Raw genomic sequence first — 6,357 nt, forward strand, 5'->3', positions numbered from 1 at the left:
AAAATTAGTAAGATCTATATAATACAAATAATGTCTGAATTTAAGAAAAAAGTAATAATTTTGTTTTACTGATTTACAGAAAGCAGCTGATGATCAGTGTCAATTGTCTCAATTTAATTTCTTGAAGCAGACAAGTTGATATATATTCTATTGATAAAGATATAACTAGATAATTGGTTTAGGATCAGATTTTCTCTGCTGGAATTCAGAAGGTTCAGGAATCTTCAGCCCTGTTTTGCAGAGCTAGGAAATGAATTCATGTCTGTCTTAACACAAATCCTATGTGCTTTCTGTCTCACTGTGGCTCACATGCTAAAATCTCCTCCTATGATTCCATACAATATGCTATTTCACCTAGAGGGATTTTACAAACCATTTAAATGCAAACAGGGAGAATTCACCATTACTCCGCTATCATGGATTGTGTGTTTACGTACCCCACTGCCAAATTCATATGTTGAAACCCTCACCCCCAACAGAATGGTATTAGGAGGTGAGCCCTTTGGGAGGTAACTAGGTCATGAGGGTGGAACCCCTATGATGGAATTAGTGTTCTTATAAAAAGGCAAATAGAGTTAGCTCAATCAATTTCTACTATGTGAAACTACAATGAAAAACTGGCAGTCTACATCCTGGAAGAGGGCCCTCACCAGAACTCAGCATGCTGGCACCCTGATCTTGGACTTCCAGCCACCAGGCCTGTGAGAAATACATTTCTGCTGTTTATAAGTGACCCAGTTTATCGTACTTTGTTACAGCGTCTCAAACTAAGACACTAATTATTTAACTTGTTTAACTATAAAACAAGACGTGGTACATGCCCCCAAAAACCTCTGATTTGCATCTAACTGGAGGTTAGAATTTGGAAAATCTTATTATCTAAGGAAGGCTGCAGCTTCAATCAGAGGATGAAAAAGAGGTGACATCAATATCCATAATGTAAAGCATGTCTTAAAACAGCCCCCAAAGAACACTTAAATGTTGATAATGAAGATCAAGAGCTGCAAGTAGCATACAGTTGTATAACTGTTATTCAAACTAGGCATGTAAGAAAAAACATGTGGTTAAACATTATTCCCAGTTGAGTCTAGGGGAAAAAGAACACACTAAAGGTATATATATACCTTTCTGGTTACCAAGTGGATGGTCTCTCTCCTCTTACCTCCTTGGATTAAAGGGTCTCTAAGATGTATTTAGCTTGTGAACCCCTATATTTAATTTCCATTTAGATTACACAGTGAACATTAATTACAGGTATACCTCCATTGTTTTCTACTTCACTTTATTGTGCTTCACAGACACGGTGGCAAACCTGAACTGAGCAAGTCTATCAGCCCCATGTTTCCAATGTCATGTACACACTTGTGTCAAATTTTGGTAATTCTTGCAATATTTTAAACTTTTTAAATTAATATTATATCTATTATGGTGACCTGTGGTAAGTGATCTTTGATGTTACTATTACAATTATTTTTGGGTATCAGGAACCCCACCCATATAAGATGGCAAAAACAGTAGGTAAATGTTGTGTGTGTTTTGACAGCTCTGCTAACTGGCTGTTACCACCTCTCTTCTTCTTGCACCTTCCTATTCCCTGAGACACAATATTGAAATGAGACAAATTAAAAACTCTACAATGGTGTATAAGTACTCAAGTAAAAGGAAGAGTGACTCATCTCTCACTTTAAATCAAAAGTTAGAAATAATTAAGCTTAATGAGGAAGGCATATTGAAAGCCAAGATAGGCCAAAAGCTAGATTTTTTTTCACCAAACGGTTTGCCAAGTTGTGAATAGAAAAGAAAAGTTCTTGAAGGGAATTAAATGTGCTACTCCAGTGAACATACAAATGTTAAGAAAGCAAGACAGCTTTATTGCTGATATGAGAAAGTTTAGTTGTCTGGATAGAAGATCAAACTAGCACCAACATCCCCTTAAGCCAAAGCCTAATCCAGAGCAAGGCCCTAACTCTCTTCTATTCTGTAAAGGCTGAGAGAGGTGAGGAAGATGCAAAGGAGAAAACTTGAAGCTGGCAGCGGTTCATTCATGAAGCTTAGGGATAGAAACTATCTTTATTACATAAAAATGTGAGATGGATCTGTCACTTCAGTTCTGGTTACCTTGGCTCCACCTATCTCCTTGGTAGAGCCTGCTTCCTGTCCTACCACCTCTGTGCTCTGTTCTTGTTACTGAACTCCTTCCCCTCCAAAATCTGGCGGAAGTGACATTGCCTAAGCCCAAGCCAGCAGTGGTCTGGGGACCCAGGAATTGTCCATGGGCTACCCTTCAAATGACAATATCTTGTTCTTTGGCTGATATAATGAGTGAACAGTTGGTCAAAGAACTGCAGTTAGGGGAAGAAACTGTCACTTTTCCTCAAGTAGCTGTTGCTAAAAGACCATTTATTACTGAAGAAAACATTGACACTTCCAGTGACCTAATGTTGGCTCAGATATTATAGATGGAATTTGGCAAAGAATATGATGCACAATTAGACATAAAGAAAAGAAAATTCAGTGGAGATAGAAAAGTTTCCATGTCCTTTGAAAATTATTGAAAAGTGCATCCTGATGAAGACAGTGATAGCCTGATACTCATGATGATCTCTACTGACTAGCAAAACCAGTTCCCACTCCCAAAAAGGGTTTTATTGGAAAAGGAAAAGGCATTGCCACCAAACATCATGAAGTAGTATGTGGGAGAAAGAATCCAGCAAGAATGGAAAATTTTGCACCTGCATTTCAGGTAGAAGACAATGGATTTAAAACTACCAAAGTTTTTGATGCTTCAAAACACCATGCCTACTCAGAAGAACAGCAAAGTGCCTGCCTCCACAAGAAAAAGGAGCATTCTACGGAAGAAAATGCAGTTGATCCTGAGGCATGTTTTCTTATGTAAAAATGGTCAACTCTGGAATGTTTGAGACAATCATTGACTATTAGTACAGGAGAGAAATCTATTGTCTTTCACGTATACAGAAAGAGCACGGAGGATGAAAAGAAATATAGTAAAGTTATACCTACAGAATGTGCCATCATGGTATTTACAACAACCCTTAATGAGTGGAAGATTCATGACAAATAAGTTAAAGATGATCTTAGGTTTCAAGATCACCTCAGTAAACTAAGTCCACATAAGATTATTCACATGTGGGCAGAAAGTGAAATCCACAATCTCTCAAGAATGCAGAGAACTAGAATTCCTCATCCAACAGTTATACAACTTGAGTGCAAGAAATACATTTTAGTTATGTCTTTTATTGGCCATGATTATGTTCCAGCCCCTAAATTAAAAGAAGTAAAGCTCAGTAGTGAAGGAATGGAAGAAACCTACTAACAAACTCTTCATTTGATGCAGCGGTTATGTAATGAATGTACACTTTTTTATACCAACCTCAGCAAGTATAACATACTTTGGCATGCTGCAAAGGTCTGGTTGTTTGACATCAGTCAGTCAGAAGAACCAACTTGTCTTAATGGACTGGAATCATTGTTCCATGACTATAAAATGTCTCACACTTTTTCCAGAAAGGAGTAGTAAGGAAAGCCATTAATGAATGAGACCTCTTCAATGCTGTTTTAAACATCTCAGCAGATAATGAAGGGGATTTTTTTAGCTAAGATAGAAGCTTTGGAGAAAATGAATGAAGATCACATTCAGAAGAATGGAAAGAAAGCTGCTTCATGCCCACCAGTGTTGTATGGTGAATATCACCAATGCCCACCACTTTCAATGTAAACACAGAGGTGATTGCCAGTTGCCAATAGCAAACAAAGTTATGGTTGTACTCGCAGTACCAAAATATGAGAGGTATACAGTGGTGTTTCTCTGCTTTTCCCCCTCCTTGTAACACATGTGCCAAATGTGTGGAATTTTTAGCTCAGCATTGAGGAAATAAAATCTCACCACCTCTAAAAAAAAGTGCAAGGTGAAGCAGCAAATGCTGATGTAGAAGCTATAGCAAATTATCCGGAAGATCTAAGATAATTGATGAATGTAGCTACACTAAAAAACAGATCCTCCATGTAGATGAAATAGCTATCTATTGGGGAAAAAATGCCATCTGGGACTTTCATAGCTAGAGAAGTCAATGCCTGTCTTCAAAGCTTTAAAGGACAGACTGACTTTTTTATTAAAAGCTAATGCAGCTAGTGACTTAAAGCCAATGCTCATTTACCATTTCTGAAGTACCAGGGCCTTTAAAAATTATACTAAATCTACTCTGCCTGTGCTCTAGAAATGGAAAAACAAAGCCTAGATGACAGCACATCCTTTTACAGCAAGTTTAAATGAATATTCTAAGCCCATTGTTGAGAACCGCTACTCAGAAAAAGACTTCTAGCCACCTAAGAGCTCTGTTGGAGATGCACAAGGAGATTAAGGTTGTTTTCATGTCTGCTAACAGAACATCCACTCTGCTTCCCGTGGATCAAGGAGTCATTTCAACTTTCAAATATATTATTTAAGAGATACATTTTGTAAGGCGATAGCTGCCATGGAAAATTATTCCTTTGACAGATCTGGGCAAAATAAATTGAAAAACCTCTGGAAAGGATTCACCATTCTAGCTGCCATTAAGAACATTCATGGTTCATCAGAGGAGGTCAAAATATCAACTTTAATAGGAGTTTGGAAGAAATTAATTCCAATTCTCATGGATGAGTCCAAGGGGCTCAAGACTTCAGTGGAGGAAGTAACTGCAGATGTTGTTGAAATAGCAAGAGAACTAGAATTAGAAGTAGAGCCTGAAGATGTGACTGAATTGTTAACAATACCATGATAAAACTTGAAGGGATAAGGAGTTTCTCCTAATGAATAAGCAAAAATAGTGGTTTCTTGAGATGGAATCTACTCCTGGTGAAGATGCTGTGAATATTGTTGAAATGAGAACTGATCTAAAATATTCCATAAACCTAGATGAAAAATCAGTGTCAGGATTTGACAGGATTGACTCCAATTTTGAAAGAAGTTCTACTGTGGGTAAAATGCTATCAAACAGCATCACGTTACCAAGAAATTTTTCATAAAATGAAGATCAATCGATGTGGCAAACTTCATTGTCTTATTCTGAGAAATTGCCACAGCCATCCCAACCTCAGCAACCGCCACCCTGATCAGTCAGCATCCATCAGCATAGAGATAAGACCTTCCACTAGCAAACAAGTTAGGACTCACTGAAGGCTCAGATGATCATTAGCATTTTAAAGTATTTTGTGACTCAAGTAGGTACATTCTTTTTATGGACATAATGCTATTGCATACTTAAGACTACAGTATAAACATAAGTTTTATATGCACTAGGAAACCAAAAATTTATATGACTTATTTTATTATGGTGATCAGAAATGGAATCCACAGTATCTCCAAGGTATGCTTATAACTATCTTCCCTCAGTTTACTGGAAATATGCTGTAGTATTTATATTTATAGATGCTTATAAGCATGTACAATGAGGTTGTTTTAGATTTAGAGAACAGTATCAGGAAATCTGTGAATTGCAAAGTCACCTGTCAAAAAGATTTCTTCTTAAGAGTTTATGATGTAATTGCCTCAGTCTGTCCCCAGTTTATTGAAGTGATGGACACAAGATGCTCTTTCTAAAGCGAGTCCATTTTTAAGATGTGGTCCACTCTCTTTAGAGACATAGCAGCAAGAAAGCAACCCTGAAACATAGGTAGGTAATTCTGAGTTTAAAAATTGACTTTATTCCAAAAATCTAAAAAGCAGTTGTTTCAACTGACCACTTTAAAAAAATACAACTGTGTACGTAGCAATCATGTTGCTAAGATATCACACAAAATATACACAACTATGAATATAGTTGAAATGTGGCTGAAGACCTATGTCCTGAGAGCAGACCCAGTCATTCAGAGAGGACAGGAGAAGGATGACAAAACAGAGCTTTTCTTACTCATCGCTAATGGCAGGGATTATTTAAAAGAGTTGTGAAATTGTTTTCTCACTTCACTTTTTATACTGTTCTCTTGGTGAATGGCACCCCTCTCCACTGACAACCACAAGCCCAGGGCCTTGTTGTTCTTCATTTCCCCTTCTGTATTCCCTATCCTCTTCTCCAGGCTCACTCCCAGAAACCATTTACTTCATTTTCCTAAAACCACATTTCAGAATCTATTTGTGGGATGGCTCTTGGGTTGAAGTTAGAAAAAAGACAATTAAACCCTGTGTCTGATATTGCTCTGGTAAGAAATTGTAATAGTCCTTTGCCTAAATCACATGATGATAATGAGGAATAAAATTTAAAATATAAACCATAGGAATGCATGGTGTCAACTAAGTTGCAAGCCAAATTCTAAGTATTATTTTGTTGTGCCAATTTACAAATGTGTGAAGAACTCATA

The 6,357-nt window shown here is 37.2% G+C and overlaps 1 pseudogene; it reads left to right on the forward strand.

The window, feature by feature from the left end:
- The first annotated feature begins 1,425 nt into the window (after positions 1-1,425).
- On the forward strand, positions 1,426-3,736 carry LOC100977199 (serine/threonine-protein kinase RIO3-like; annotated as a pseudogene).
- The last annotated feature ends 2,621 nt before the right edge of the window (positions 3,737-6,357 follow it).

This window comes from Pan paniscus, chromosome 14 (assembly GCF_029289425.2).
Source record: "Pan paniscus chromosome 14, NHGRI_mPanPan1-v2.0_pri, whole genome shotgun sequence".
Classification (NCBI taxonomy): Eukaryota; Metazoa; Chordata; class Mammalia; order Primates; family Hominidae; genus Pan; species Pan paniscus.